Source organism: Camellia sinensis, chromosome 9, assembly GCF_055761805.1.
Source record: "Camellia sinensis isolate YWXY chromosome 9, ASM5576180v1, whole genome shotgun sequence".
NCBI classification, from domain to species: Eukaryota; Viridiplantae; Streptophyta; class Magnoliopsida; order Ericales; family Theaceae; genus Camellia; species Camellia sinensis.
Window position 1 is genome coordinate 97,942,243 of NC_138969.1, and position 17,278 is coordinate 97,959,520.

The window sequence follows — 17,278 nt, forward strand, 5'->3', positions numbered from 1 at the left end:
ATGCATGAAGTGACCAAGACAACCAAAAACAATGATATGCCATGCTGAGATAAGGCCTAATACATGCTAAGATGGAGCCAAAACAAGCTTAGCAAACATGCTACTTTTATGAGCCATCAATACAAGCATTCAAGACATAAGAAGAGGGGATGACCCTCTCCTATTTGAGACCTCAAAACACAAGTTTTACCACTGAAAATCCACTGGATTTCAGTGGTTAAAAGGCCAAGAGAAAGTGATCTCAAGGGCCTAAAGTGATGGTGTAAAACAAAGCCAAACAAGGCATGCAATGGAGTAAATCACCCCCAACACCAACAAGGCCTTAAACAAACATGTTAAGCACCAAAAATCAGAACTTTTTGTGGTAGAAAGTTAGGCCTAAAACAACATGCAAATAGGGCCAAAAGCTTAATAAAAAACAAAGGGTTTAAGAGGTTAAAAGCTCACCCTTGTAGAACAACTTTAGAGCAATAACTCCGGCAACTTTTTTTTATCAAAACCAGTCCAAAAGCACTAAAACGAGCTCCTAGGTGCCTCAGCAACAAAAGGGTGGTGTTTGAGTGTGTGTTTGTGTGCAATAGTATGGAGAAACTACACTTTCAAGCACAAATATGAAGCAAGGAAGAAAATATAGAGACAAAGATGTATGTATATCTCAAAGAAGTTTTTTCTGAACCCAAGGCAAGAGGGGGGAGGTTCTCTTTTATAGAGAACCAAAGTTCAAGCTTGTTGAACAAGCTTAAGACCTTAAGCCATCCAGCTATCATAGCTGGCAAGAAAAGATCTCCAAAAAGGTGTTGGAAAGCTGCCGACCACTTGAAGTGGTCGGCCAGCTACTTGTAGTGGTCGGCCGACCAACATAAGTGGTCTGCAAGGGAAGAAAGTGGTCGGCAAGTGGGGGGAGGTGGTCTGCACAATGAAAGCAAGCCAATGGTGTGGTGGCCGACCACTTTTGATGATCTAAAGACCAAGAAGACCAGTTGGCCGACCAGAAAACTGGCTGGCGGGGAAGAAAAGTGGTTTTCAGGGAGAGAAACCGGTCTCCCACCCTTATTCCACCCTCCAAGCAAGGAAAACAAGGTTTTTGCCAAAAACAAACCAAAAAGGATGCAAGACAAAAGTCCGGGGGACAAGGCGCGCAGCCGGAGGCCCCGAAAACTAGTCAACAAGCAACAAAAGTGGTCTACGAGGGAAAAGTAGTCTACGACTACAAAAAGTGGTCTACGAGACCACAATGTCCCTCTAGACCAAGGCAACAAGGCATGGTCCGAAAACCAGGCCAAAAGGAGAACGTTAAGCGGTTCCGAGACAAGGCGCGCGACTGAAGGCTCCGAAAATCGAAAACTAGTCTCCAAGCGAGAAAAGTGATCTACGACCACAAAAAGGGTGGTCTACAGACCTCTCTCTCCCTCTAGGGAAGAGAAAACAAGGTTTGGTTCAAAACCAAACCAAAAGGGAAGCAAGGCAAGGCGCTCGGCCGAAGGCTCTGGAAACTGGAAACTGTTCTATCAGAGGGAAAAGTGGTCTACGAACCTCTCTCTCCCTCCAGGCAAGGTCAACAAGGCTTGGTCCACAAACCGAGCCAAAACACAAAGAGTTCAGAGGCCTGGAGGCAAGGCACTCAGCCGAAAACTCCGAAAACTCGAAACGGGTACAAACATGCACAATCATCGAGCGCTCAAACGATGACGTCTGAGCCTTAAGGTCGGTCAAAAATGGGGTGTCTACACTTGGCCATAGGGAAAATTCCTAAAAATTGGTCTAAGCAAGACAAAGACCGATTCTTTTCACAAGTCAAGTATTATTTTTCGTATTGCTCCGATCAAGTGATCCGACGGTGTGTGCTGGAGAGCGAGGTGCATAACATTCTTACATTTTATCATTCTTCTACATGTGGCGGTCATTTTAGTCAGCATACAACAGCGGCCAAGGTTTTACAAAGCAGGTTTTAGCCCACCATTTTTAAAGATGCCCATCAATTTTGTAGAACTTGTTTGCGCTATCAACAAATGGGTTCGATGTCTCATCGTGATATGATGCCAATGTCCCCTATTCTTGTGGTAGAGATTTTTGATGTTTGGGGTATTGATTTTAAGGGCCCTTTTCCTTCATCATTCAGGTTTGAGTACATTCTCTTGGCAGTAGATTATGTCTCTAAATGGGTGGAGGTGATAGCTACCCGAACAAATGACCATAAAGTAGTGACAAAGTTTTTGCATGAAAACATCTTTAGTTGTTTTGGGTTTCTTAGGGCCATAATAAGTTATCAGGGTACACATTTTTGTAACTGGTTCTTTGATTCGGTAGTTAAGAAATACTACATCACACATAAAGTTGTCATTCCATACCACCCTCAAACTAGTGGCCAAGTAGAGGTATCCAATAGGGAACTGAAGTATATTATAGAAAAAACGGTTAGGCCGGATAAAAAAGACTGGTCAAAGTGTTTGATTGATGCATTATGGGCCTACCACACTACTTATAAGACATCCATTGGGATGTCACCATATAGGGTGGTGTTTGGCAAAGCTTACCACCTCCCAGTTAAACTTGAGCACCGAGCGTTGTGGGCCATAAAAAAGTTTAACTTCGATAGGGCCGCAGCTGGACTTAACTGAAAATTGCAACTCAATGAGTTGGAGGAGATTAGAAATGATGCATATGAGAGTTCAAAAATTTTTAAGGCTCGGACTAAGGAATTTCATGATAAGCACATTAATAGAAAATCATTTGAACCTGGCCAAAAAGTATGACTTTTTAATTCAAAATTGAGACTCTTTCCAGGTAAGCTTAGATCAAGATGAGATGGCCCCTTTGTGGTCATCAAGGCATTTATTCATGGCGTTGTTGAGGTGCAAGATCCACAGAATGGCCACATGTTCAAAGTGAATGGCCAAAGACTGAAACCGTATATAGAGGGGATTGGAAATGGTGATATGATTGAGTCCATTGCTTTGATGGACCCATTTTATTCTGATTGAGACATGGATTTCTTATTCATTTTCCTTTCTTTGCTATTTTGATTTTTATTCTTGCTAGTATGTGCTTGATGCCTATGAGACTTTAAATCCTCTAAAGGTGTAATTCCTTTGGTGTTAGCGGTGCTCGAATGGCATCTGACGGTCTGGAATAGCCACCTAACTGTGTTTGTAGTGAGTTCTTAGGAGACCAACTGAGACAGTGGAAAATAGAATTCAAATGGCAAAGCAATGTGGAGATTGCTTCAAAACCACCCCGGCTTGAACTCTGTATAGCAACCCCATAGGTCGAGTTAGTTTTAGGCACCTCGATTCTGGATACCAAATCAACATAGTCTGTCACCTTATTGGAGAATAGGAAAAGTTACAAACATAGTTACGGAGAAAGGTAGTACCCGTAGTTTTCACGTGAAGATTATACCTTTGTTGAGAATTTAGATGTTTCGAAGTGCAGTATTTATTTTGGATGTAAAATGAACATAGAAATGGTTTGAAATGTTTTGGGTTGTACTTGGGTTAAGAAATGGTTTGATCAAAAAAAAAAATTGTTTAGATTTCTTAGTCCTTACTTGTAGTATAATACATTGGTAGTTTAATGGTGGTTTTTGGAGCATTGTTCATCATCATCATAAAAAAAAACAAAAAGCAAAAAACAAAAAAAAAAAAAACAACAACAAATTTTGCTGGAACCCAAAAACTGACCACCGCACGTGCAGCCCACCCTAAAATTAAAAAAATAAAAAAGAAAAAGAAAAAAAATCTGGCCATCAATGAAGATGATCGTTGCACGCACGACCATCTCCGATGCACATGCGACCCACCGAAAAAACAAAACATATGATAATAATAATAATAATAATAATAAATAGCTTGTGGTTGCCTGATTTTTTTAATGTAGTTGTTTATTTTAGTTGTATAGTTAGTGGTTCTTATTTCTTTAACTTTAATTTAATTGTTTAATTTAGTTAGTTAGTGATTTGATATTTTATTTTATTTTATTTTCCTCTACTAATCTATTTATTTATTTTATTTCATATTTTTGTTTGTTAGTTTTTCTTTAGTTGGTTATTTATTTTACTTTTATTTTATTTTATTTTCTTTCTTTTTTTTTTTTTTTTGTTTCCTTTGATTCATTACTTTACCTCATCTAATTTAATTCACTTGTCTCATGCTAACTTAGTCTCAGCTAATTTAGGATAGTATTCAAAAATAAATAAATAAAATAAAATAAAAATTTGAAGAAAATGAAATCCGATGGTGTGATGACAATGAGGAGTTGAGTGATTCGTGCATGAATGTGATATTTGTTGAGTTCTGATATAATAGTTCCATGTTTTTTTGTTGTGTTAGTTGTATTATTTTCTGCAGGTATGGTTTCACCGTCTCGCCGAGCACCCAAACGGCCTCGCAATACCAACATAGTAGCTAGGTATGTGCTAGCCGCCATTTGGGCCGACAAACAAATTGCCTCTGATACACCCTTGACGTGGCTTTCTTCTAGCGCCACCAACCCACTAAGTGGAGTGTGCAACAACTTGAAGATCGAGGCCTACTGGGCATACAACGTCACTGAACCAGCATATCCATGCATTGTGCGAGTATTTTATCAAAACATGTATATCAGTGATGAGGGCCCCGGAGCTCTTCTGTTCGTTGTTGACAGGGTAGAGTTAGCGGTGACATTAGCTTCCATTGCTGAGGCTCTCGACTGCTCCATGGACACTATCAATGCATAGCATTTCCCGGTGTTCACTCGAGAACTCACACTCCCAACACTAGTGACCGAATTCTATGAGAGGCGGCAGGATGATAACAACCTCACCAGCATCTCTCGAGCTAACTTACCACGCCGCTTCATTTTCCTTGATATGGTTCTCAACAAGAATGGCATCCCTCTAGGCCACAAAGAAGAGTGGCGAGAGGACTTCCACCGCGCCTTGCATCACTTTAATTTCGAGTTTTGGGTCAACATCCCTACATTGATCTTCAACCAAATGACCTGTATACTAAATGAAGGCTTCGTTTGAGAAGAAGGGTTGGGTTAGATTTGGGGCTATTTTAGCCACAAAAAGACAAAATAGGCTTTTTAGCCTAATAAGACAAAACATCACATCTAACTCATAATCATTACATTCTTTCTCTCACAAAAAGTCAAAAAGCCCTTCCCAAATGAGGCTTTTTAGCCCTAGGCTAAAATAGCCAAAATGCCAACCCACTTTCCAAACGAACCCGAAGTCAAATTAAGCAACACCCGAGGTGGTTCTACATGGGCCCTCCCCTTCGCCAACCTCATTACAGCACTCATCAAAGGCTACGGGATGTACTCACTCGATCCGAATGAGGTTCAGCTTCAACCGCCACCTCTCTATGCTAGAACCCACTAGCACCAAACCACTGCTCGCCTATCACCTCCACTAGACATCCGCGATGCACTAGCCAACCCCGATGATGTTCTGGCAGAGTCTGCCACCATGCTAGCACCACCAGCATTCCGCATGACACGTGCGCAATATCAGGCTATATTGGATAATCAAGCTGCCATTCAGTAATCCGTGGTTGATCTCCGCACAGGCTATCAGATATATCAGGATTACTCACAGGCGACATTCGACCAAATTAATGCCCGTTAGCTCAAGTATCAGTATTCAATTACATCTATGCAAACTGACTTCTATGCATATAGGGAGTTGAGCCAACAGCGTTTTGATCAGCTTAGCGCTAGGGTTCATGATGAGGCATTCTAGACTCGGACGTTGATGCATGCCTTATTTGACCAGTACTTTCCACCACTGTTGGATCCTAATCAGTGATATACTATTTATTTTCTTTGTTTTATTTATTTATTTATTTATTTTGTTTTATTTTATTTTATTTTTCTTTTCTTTTTTGTACTATACAGTCAAAAACAAAAAACAAAAAAAATGTGTGTGTGTTTGGTTCGTCCCTGCCTCGCTGGATGTGTGCCTATGCCGTATGGTGCTATCTTCTCTCTCTCTCACTCTCTCTCTCTCTCTCTCTCTCTCTCTCTCATTCTCTCATTTTACTATCTATTTCATCGTTGCTTACATTGAGGACAATGTTATATTTCAATTGGAGGGTGAAGGTCTATTTATACTTGGCATAATTTACAATTCATGTTTGTACTTGCTGCACTTGATTGCACCACTTCACTTGATGTTAGCTTTTTGCTAGTATGGTGCACTATCATAGCGGTGACCTCTCTATTATAATCTCTAGTGTACATCATTGATAATTGCTAGTGTTGCAGAAAAGAATAAATGAGTAGCCTTGTTTTTCAAAAAAAAAAAAACACTTGATTTGTTTGGGTTCGTAGACTCTTTAACTCAAGTTATTAAGCCTGTAGAGGTGTCTCTACACCTAGTGCCCTAAAACCATCTATTTGGAAGTCATTGGCCCAATACTTGCTACATGGGTTAATTAGAAAGCTTAAGGGCTCTAGACATTGCACAGTTAAGGAAAAGTAATGAAAATGACTCGTTAAGATCCGTAGCCTTTTCAGTCGAGTTATTAAGCTCGTAGGGGTGTCTTCATACCTAGTGCCCTAAAACTATTTGGTTTGGGAGTCATTGGCCCAATGCTCATTACATGGGCTGATTAGAAAGCTTAATGGATTAGAACATTGCACAGTCTTAAAAAAAATAAAATAAAATAAAATAAATAATTGAGAATCCTGATTGCAAAAGTTTAATTTCTTCTACATGTGTTGGTTGTTATTATGAGTTACAATGGGCTACTACAGTGGATAGTTAACTAGTTATGGGGACTGCACCTTACACTAAGGGCACAAATGATTCACAAGTACAGGGGACTTAACTTTTGTAATACTAAATTGTGGTTCTTGCTCAATAGATTCCTTCATGCTTGTCCACTGTGCCTTTTATGACTTATTATGTCTTAATATCACACTGTATATGGCACATAAGTTAATTGATAGTTGGAGTAGTGTGATTACTTGTTGTTGGATAAATGTGAATATGTTGATCTTTGTGGGTATCATTTCTGGAAACCCTCATGAGACTATACTCGTCCACTTGGGGTAACCGTGTGGTTTAAAGGCTTGTTGCATATGCTAAATGCAATCCTAATCCCTACGAAAGTGGCTTAGAGTATTTTATTTTACTTACTTCTATTGTTTTGCACAAGGACTAGCAAAATGTAAGTTGGGAGATCTGATGTAGGCCGAAAGGTACCACATTAAGGCCACTTAAGTTATATTTTTAGTCTTTGAATTTTGCTTATTTGGTGGAGATGATGTGTTTTGTGCACTTGTACAGATTTGATAGGCAACACGCAAATTTAAGCAAAAAGTGACGCAAAAGCAAATTCTCCACGCGAGTAGTAAAAATTCTCGGCCTGCCACCTCACCGCACGTGTGGCCCACCACCGCTTGAGCAGAAAGTATGGGCACTCGAGCGGCCCACCTAGGGTTACGCGCACGGAATTTCAAGTTTGTTCTGCTGAGAATAAAAACAAGAAAAATAGGTTGTTCTAGGTTCTGAAATATTTCAAAGAGAGGAGGGGCTAGGGTTTGGAAATGAGGATTCTCAAGCTTCAAAAACAATTTCCTTGGGGGTTTCTTCTTCTTCTACCTCTTCTCACTCCTCTATGAGTGGCTAAGCTCCTATTTCTATGGTTTTGATGAAACCCTAGCCAAGTAAATAGGGTTTTCTTTTTTATTGTCTTTTATGTAATGGTTTGAACAGTTGTACGGTATTCAAGAAGTTTTCAAATACATTTTCCATTATCTCTTCAAGTATTCGTCTTCCTATGATTGTTGAATGCTTTCCATGCAATGGTTTTTTTTTCTTTCATATTCAAGGTATAAGACGAGCCATACTACGAGGGACAAGTTGTTTTGCTACCCTAGTTTAGAGCGAACGACTCATACTACTCAAGATGATTCGTGCCAATACATTAAATGTGATAATTTTCTTAATCAGTGCTTCGAACTTGTAGTTGCAAAGTATTATTTAGTTCGAACCGCAAAATAATTGATTTTCAAATTAAGATTTTATTTATGTAACTAGTGGTGAATTCATTACCCTACGTTTTCCCAAAATCAGTAACTTCATCTTTACTTTTAACTGCTAGTTTAATCGCTTTGCTTAATTTAATTGTCATTAGGTTATGAACAACCATCTCTTTCATCAAAATTAATATTGGAATTTAACAATTAAATTAGTTTAATTTCACATTTGTCCTTTTGGATCGACACCTAAACTTGCCATTATTCTAAGGAATTTGGTACAGTTTAGTATTTATTTTTGGTATGTGAAACGAACCATCACCAAGCTTACTCCATCCAGGAAGCACTTCAAATTGCTGACATAGGGGTAGACTCCAAGGCTTTCTCTATGCTTGATGTTCAACTTGCTCACTTACATACATATATAAGTAGTGAGCTAGAGCCTAATGAGTAATAACAATATAAAGAGGTTATATGAATGAAGTTCAAAGCATTTCAAATACAATTCTCATTTCAATTCGAATTACAATAGCAATAACCAATCCATTCAATTTACATGGTACATCCAATAGAGCGACAAATTATCAACAACAATGGGACCACAAGGGTCGATCAATGGGACCGCAATGGGTCATTCAATAATCCATATTCAATGTGACCGTGAAGGTCTAACATCAGAGATCTCTATGTTTCAATTATCCAATGGGCCTTGGTATTGTCTCCCTTACCAATGGGCCATGGTATTGTTTCCCCCAAGCAAGGGCCTCACTATTGGATGCCACAAATACAATCAAAAGCAAACTTCATTCATTAAAGGAAAACAACATTTCAATAAACCAATCATCCAATCATAAAACAATTTCGAAAGTAAATATAGCTTAAACATATCTTTATAAAGTTACTACTCACAATGGGTTGGATGGATTCTATGCCTCGGTTGTCCACCTATACAAAACACATAACGAAAACACATTTAAGTACCAATTGCAATCAAGTGTTCTATCTTAATTTGATTCTCTTTCTTTTGTGTTTCTAAGTCAATTCCTTGTTAATGATGTCTTAATCAATGTCTAAGGATGCTCTAATAAGCATGGGGATGCAATTATGCACTTATGAAAGCTTTTTGAAAATTGCTGAAAACAAGGTGTTTGCTCGAGCGCATATTTGGTCGCTCGAACGATTTAGCCTGTCTGCAAAAGTATTGAATGCTCAAAATCTAGGCTCAAGCCAACTTTCTAGTCACTCGAGCCAAGGTTCAAAATGTAAGGTGGTCGCTCAAGCGGCCCTTTGGTCGCTCGAGCCAACTACAAACCTCTGCAAAAATACTAGAAGCTTGTAAAGTGCGCTTAACCGAAGGTTTCACCGCTCAAGCAAACTGTGCGAATTCTGGAATTTTTAAAATTCTATTTGAAGTTCAAAACTCATCTTTCAAGTGTGAGACTTGCATGGCTTGTTCCAAAAACATAGAAAAACATCGTAAAACATGAAAACACATGAAACATAACCAATTTGAAACCAATTGTCCAAAATCATGGTTAAATTCTCAAATTCAAACTCAAACTCTAAGCTACAAGCCATGCATGTCTTAACTTGATTCTTTTCTTTCCAAAACACAACAAGATGGCATGAAATGTGTGAAACCATGAAAAACCCTCAAGTTCTTGTCTTCTAGACTTTATGCATGTATGAATTTAATGGAATTCAAACTCAAGGATGAAAGATTATGCATGCATGTATGCAAATATGCTCAATCCTTCCATAATCAAGTTAATTCTTGCATACTCTCTCTCTAAATTTATGCAATTGATCTTATTAACCTCATGAATTCCATCTTTATATTGATTGGTTACAAGATTTATGAATGAGGTTCTTACCTACGATTGAATTCAAGTGTAATCTTAGCTCAAATCTTCAATTCCCTTCCAAATCTTTACAATTCTCTTCTTCTTCACTCTCTAGGTGTTGAGCTTTCTCTCCAATCAAAAATGATGTATATGAACTCAATTAAGCTTATGTAGCTCATATATATAGATGTTATTAGCTTAAGTTAATTAAGCTTGCTTAGAACTAATTAATCCCACTAAGTTTTGATTAATTCTAATTAATTTATTCTAATTATTTTGATCCAAATCAAATTTTAATTAAAGTTTCTATAAAATTCTAAATATTCTAATTAGTCTATTAGACTAGTCAATTTTGGTTTCTGAAGCAGTTAAGGCTCTCAATTTCGGTCTCTAAGTAGGTAATTCTAACAGGTATTCCATAAACAAACAGATATTCACAACAAAACATATAATAAAGTAATTAAACTCACACAATTTAAAAATTACTATACACGCTACGTCGTCACACATATGATCCTACAAACTTTATGAATTCAACTTCTACATGAATTACCAACAAAGATTATGGGTGAAGTTCATACCTAGAGCTTGAATTTGAGTACAAACTTACTTAATTCTTCAATGCACCTCCTAATCTTCTCAATTTCTCTTATTCTCTCTCTAAAGTTGATCTCTTTCTCTCAACAATCTCAGCCACATTTTTTTTTTTTTTTTGAAAAATGAGTTCATAAAGGCTTATGATTCATATCTATAGGTTAGATTAGGCTAGGCTAATTAAGTATGCTTAGGACTAATTAACCTAACTTAAGTCTAAATAATCCTAATCAATTCTAATTAATTTATTCAAATCATTTTGATCTGAATAAAATTTTAATCAAATTTGCCATATGATTCTAAATATTCTAATTAGCCTATTGAGCTAGCCAATTTTGGTTTCTAAATCTGCCCGGGCTTTCAATTTTTGATTTAAAATTGGTATTCTAACAGATGATCTATAAACAAACAGAGAAGCACAATTTAAATACATAATTATGCAAACATTCTCAATAAAATAATAGGTACTGTGGGGATATATTTTCTGAGTACCAACACGTGGCAAGGTGACGCCGACGTGTCAGCCGAGGTGCCACGTGTCTTGGTCGTTGTGCCAAGGTCATCTCAGCTAGGCCGAGGTTACCTCCGAAGATATCGGAATCCGAGATAAGCGGATAAGGGACAAGAGTCCTAGAATGAAAAAGGAACTCAACTTGGATATGGACAAGAGTCCTAGATTGGGAAAAGACTTCAGTTTGGGTAAAGATAAGACTCTTAGAGAGTTTATCCTAATCCCACTGGGAGTCCCAGATTAGCAATAATCCTAAGTCTATTAGGGCCAGGCTCCTATTGGGACTAGGATTGTATTGGTTATAAAAGAGAGGCACCTCCATGGGTCTAAGGTATGCTTTTGATACTCAAGCTTGTGAGTTTAGTACTTGATTTATCTTTGAGAGATATACTGACTTGATCGTCGGAGTGCCCCCGGGTGGTCGAAACCACTGCGGGATTCTTATATTTCTATTGCAGGTCAGTCAGGTGCCATCTATTCTGCCAGTGCTCTCCAGCTGGTTACTAAGCGGGCAGTGTGGTCAGAAAATCACCGACACAATTTGGCGCCGTCTGTGGGAAAGAAAGAAGAATAGATGGCCAATGACGGACAGAAGGATCAGATTAGAGACAATACTCCTACTGGGAGTGGGAGACCTATCGTTCTCGACATTGAAAGGGACGATCACAACACAGAAACTCGTGACCAGAGTCACGGAGTGAAAGACGCCGGCCAGGAAGGTGACGCACCAAAGACAACAGATCGAAGCGGATACTACAACGAAGATGACCTCCAAGTATGGAAGGATAGATACCTGCGGAAGAACGAAGACCCTTCCAGAAGGGATGCAAAGACAGAGGGCATGAGCGCTCCCAAGGAGATAGCATTCAAGTATAGAAGAACTCATCCTGAGTGAGCAGATCTCGAATTTCAAATCCCGGATCCCAGAACCTAGAAGACATGATCTCGGCCTAGATGAGTAGGTCCAAGAAAAGAAGAGCTCAACCTGAGTGAGCAGATCCAAGATTCCAGAAGATAAGATCTCGGCACCTAAGTCCGAGAAGAGAAGGGCACAATGAGCAGATCTCAGATCCTAGAAGATAAAAAGGAAACACACAAGATCAGACTAAAGTTGGCCAGAATTGAGAAGTATGCTAGGGCCGAGGAGGACATGCCGAGAACAAAGGCATCGGAATAAGAAAAAAGAAACGGCTCGCCGATGCGAGGCCGAAAATCAAACTCAGGTTGGAGCCAAGTAAGATCAATAGAGAAACCAAGGCCGACAACCTCGGCTTGAATTAAACCTTGGCGACAAGGTCGAAGCTATATGTATGATGAGAACCCAAGTGGATTTTAAGTTCACACTGGGGGGGCAGAGAGAAGAAGAGTGCGTTTACCACTTGTTGCAATTTGTAGCAATTTACAAGTTGGTTAAACCAATATGATGTTTAACCGAAGTTAAACCGAGACGATGCTTAACCGAAGTTAAGCCGAGATGATGCTTAACTGAAGTTAAGCCGAAATAATGTTTAACCAAAGCCGAGACGATACTTAACCGAAGTTAAGCCGAGATGATACTTAACCGAAGTTAAGCCCAGATGATGTTTAACCGAAGTTAAACCGAGACGATGCTTAACCGAAGTTAAGCCTAGAGGATGCTTAACCAAAGTTAAGCCGAGATGATGCTTAACCGAAGTTAAGCCGAGATGATGCTTAACCAAAGTTAAGCCGAGATGATGCTTAACCGAAGTTAAGCCCAGATGATGTTTAACCGAAGTTAAACCGAGACGATGCTTAACCCAAGTTAAGCCGAGATGATGCTTAACCCAAGTTAAGCCGAGATGATGCTTAACCGAAGTTAAGCCCAGATGATGTTTAACCGAAGTTAAACCGAGACGATGCTTAACCGAAGTTAAGCCCAAATGATGCTTAACCAAAGTTAAGCCGAGATGATGCTTAACCGAAGTTAAGCCCAGATGATGTTTAACTGAAGTGAAACCGAGACGATGCTTAACCGAAGTTAAGCTGAGATGGTGCTTAGTTGAAATTAAGCTAATTCCTTAATTCACTTGTTGAAATTTGTAGCAATTTACAAGTTGGAATTAAGCTGATTTCTTATCTTCACTTGTTGAAATTTGTAGCAATTTACAAGTTGGAGTTAAGCTGATTCCTCATCTTCACTTGTTGAAATTTGTAGCAATTTACAAGTTGGAGTTAAGCTGATTCCTCATCTTCACTTGTTGAAATTTGTAGCAATTTACAAGTTGAAGTTAAGCCGAGATTACTGTTTCTCTTCACTTGTTGAAATTTGTAGCAATTTACAAGTCGAAGTGAAGCCGAGGTTATAGTTTGCACACTTATAGCAATCTACAGGTTGATCCAACCAAAGAAGATGCTTAACACTTGTTGAAATTTATAGCAATTTACAAGATAATGTTAAGCCGACATGTGATCATCTGTTGAAATTTGCAGCAATTTACAGGTTGAGGTAAAAGCTAAGTATATTGTTTAAACACTTGTTGAAATTCGTAGCAATTTACAAATAACTTATTGTTTAACATTTGTTATGTTAATCCTTGTTGATCCCTGTTACAGTATATGTTAATCCTTGTTGAAATTTGTAGCAATTTACAAGTAGGCTAGACTGAGATCACCGTTTAAACACTTGTTGAAACTTGAGAAAAAGTTTGCAAAGTTAACATTGAGTAGTATATGTTTCACACTTGTTAGAATTTATGAAAAGTTTGCAGGTAAGTATCTTGCCGAAGTAAAAGTTTTGTAGCTATTATACCCGAGGTATGCAACCCCGAGAAGATTGCATAAAGGAGGCAAAGTATGAAAGGCATACAAAATATTCTAAGTATAGAATCATGCAAGAGCAGTTAGAAGAAGATCAAAACAAAATTTGTCGTGATTGACACGCCTTCACCTTACAACATCATCTCGGGAAGGCCATGGTTGCATGTAATGGGGGCAGTTCCCTCAACGTTGCATCAACTATTGCGGTTCCCCACAGAACATGGGATTGAAGAAGTCAGAGGAGACCAACTGCAGGCAAAGAATTGCTCCATGGCAGCAATGAAAACTACCTGCAACATTCGGGAACCAGGGAAGGCAGAGATTGAAGACGAGGACATGGAGGTCCTAGATGATGTCGGCAAGGAGCCTGCCGAAAAGAGTGAAAAGACACTGAAGAAAATCCTCGTCCAAGAGGGCGACGAAGAGCGCTTCTTTCTTCTCGGCTCAGGCTTAGCCGAAGAAGAAGAAAGAGAATTGAAAACAAAACTACTCGGCATCAATGACAAGATATAGAAGACAGTTGGGAAGACTTCTCAGCAGCCTTCTCGGCCTCAGCATCGATCTCCTGAAGAGTTTGATCAAGGGTCTTTTCGGAGATTGGCACCTCGGAGTTTGAAGGCAAAGATTGAAAGCAAGAATCTGGAAAAAGACACAGAAACAGAAACAAGAATGTAATTCGTAATCAAGAATGATGATGAAGCTATCAAGAAATCAAGACAAAAAGATTGCACAAGTGTGTCAAGCCAAGAACAGTGGTAGAAATCAACAGATGTGTGAACAGTGTGTATTCAAGAAGATGATTTGGAAATAACGGGTAAAACAAGCAATGGTGATTAACAATGAAATAGAGCTTCTTGGAAAGCAACAAGAAATAAAACCAGGAGGAACAGTGGCTTAACAGAAAGAGGGAAGCCGAAATACGAATCGCTGAAGTCTGACGACAATGACAAAATGACGTAAAGCTTCACCGGAGGAGAGAAACGAAGACAATTGCAGAAGCTTGAAAGCTTGGAACAAATGACAGATTTAAGCAAAAGAGCTAGAAAGAGAAGAAGCTAGAGGATTAAATGAAAAAAAAGAAAAATAGTCAAGAAGACGACAAAATTCAAGAATAAAGCCAAGTGCACAGGCACTAAGTAAGTATGTGAAGAAACAAGAAAGTAATGACCCAGACACGATACTAGCAACAGAAAGCGGATATGACAAAGAACAGTTCCAGGCATTTTAGCAATAAGAAATCAAAAACTTGAAGACAGACGAGAACAGAAGGCAACAGATGGCAAATAAACAGATTCAAAGTAAAACAGAAGAGTTATGAAAAATTGAGCTTAATAGCAAGTAAAGAGTTTATGAACCTACCAAGTGAAATGAACGCCGATATGAAAATCGCTGGAGTCAAATAGATGACTGGAAATCGGGAACTCACCAGAGAGTGTGAGTGGAGCAGTTGCAAAACTCTTGGAGTTTACGAATTAATGGAACCAGAACCTCGACTAGGAGGTGTGATCTCAAGCAGCTTGGAAAGCATGGAACTTGATTCTTGACACCAGTGGACAGCGAAGTCCAGGGAACTTTGAGGTCGGCAAGTTTGATCTTGGACAGAGGGGCACAGATGAACGAACAGTGTAGGTTCCATCACCTCAGAATGCCGAGGTAATAAAACCTAGGGGGCAGTTGTGGGGATATATTTTCTGAGTACCAACACGTGGCAAGATGACGCCGACGTGTCAGCTGAGGTGCCACGTGTCTTGGTCGTTGTGCCGAGGTCATCTCGGCTAGGCCGAGGTTACCTCCGAAGATATCGGAATCCGAGATAAGCGGATAAGGGACAAGAGTCCTAGAATGAAAAGGGAACTCAACTTGGATATGGACAAGAGTCCTAGATTGGGAGAAGACTTCAGTTTGGGTAAAGATAAGACTCTTAGAGAGTTTATCCTAATCCCACTGGGAGTCCCAGATTAGCAATAATCCTAAGTCTATTAGGGCCAGGCTCTTATTGGGACTAGGATTGTATTGGCTATAAAAGAGAGGCACCCCCATGGGTCTAAGGTATGCTTTTGATACTTAAGCTTGTGAGTTTAGTACTTGATTTATCTTTGAGAGATATACTGACTTGATCGTCGGAGTGCCCCCGGGTGGTCGAAACCACTGCGGGATTCTTATATTTCTGTTGCAGGTCAGTCAGGTGCCATCTATTCTGCCAATGCTCTCCAGCTGGTTACTAAGCGGGTAGTGTGGTCGGAAAATCACCCACACAGGTACAAATGATATGCACATCAGGGTCATCACAAGAAGGTCGTCGCAAGAAGCATAGATAGTAAATACAATTCTGAAAACATGGTTCCATTCCAAAATAAGATGTATATAATAGAAACCTAATTGGCATACAGTTTTGATAATGACAATCTTTTTCGAAAATAAGGTTCCATAGTTTAATAGTTAAAAATATTCATCTCTTTCAAGAACATAACAAAGGACATTCTCCACGTAAAAATAGACAATAGCATAATCATCATCATAATCTGGGTACTAAGAATATCAAGTAACATGCCGCAAAGGTAACAAGCTATTGGATCCAACATCAAACCAAAAGTCATCCTCAGGATGAAAACCCAGTCTTTTCTCTAAGACAATCTGATTGAAGGTCACCTAGCTTAGCCCATGTTTGTTCCTTATAATTGTTGAGCACTAGAGTAATCACAGCCTAACCGGATAGCCCATGTGTGTTCCTTACAATCGTTGAGCACTAAAGTAATCACAACCTAACTAGATATGTTTCCTAGTGGCCAGAGTCACTACACAGAGTGGAATAAGTTCTCTGAACTTTTATAAATATATGGTCCCAATAATACAATTCAATTTTGCAAAATATGGTAATTTACTATTACAAACATGAGACCATATCAATTAGTTTATTGTATGCCAAATTTACATATGTTTCAAAATTTGCTTAATTTCAATAATATAACAATAATTTAATCAAGATAGTTTGGTTATTAACAATTCACCTTTCAAATAGTTAGGAAAATGAAGTATTTATGAAAGTACGTAGTATGTGACTACTCACCTAAATTCCGAAATATAAAGTCTCTAAATATGTGAAAAAGGAAGCATTCCTATCCTGAATTAAATATAACAAAACTTATAATTAAATTCCAATATAGAATCAAAATTTACTAACAATAACCCCAAAAATAAAATCTACACGCTGAAAAGGCCTTAAGATAGGTATTTCCCAATTATCGGAAATGCACCAAAAACTCAAGAATCACTAAGGTGTACCAAAGTCTCAATGACTTAACTGCACTAGATTACAACCCACGTGTCTCCCTATAACTCCTAGTAGGAATTATTTATTACATCAACAGCCCACAAGCAAAATTATAAGCTTCTTTGCCAACGGCCAATTTCCCTGAGTATGGCAGTCTCAAAATTTTAGTCCCACTCTAGGGTGTGTTTCTTACTTTATTCTCATTATAGGGTAAAACGGCTTTAGCAAAGCCATTTTCTAGAACACAGCTTTACCAATGTCGTTTTTAGTGAATAAAAAATTTAAAAAAATAGCTCAATGAAAACGGCTTTTGAA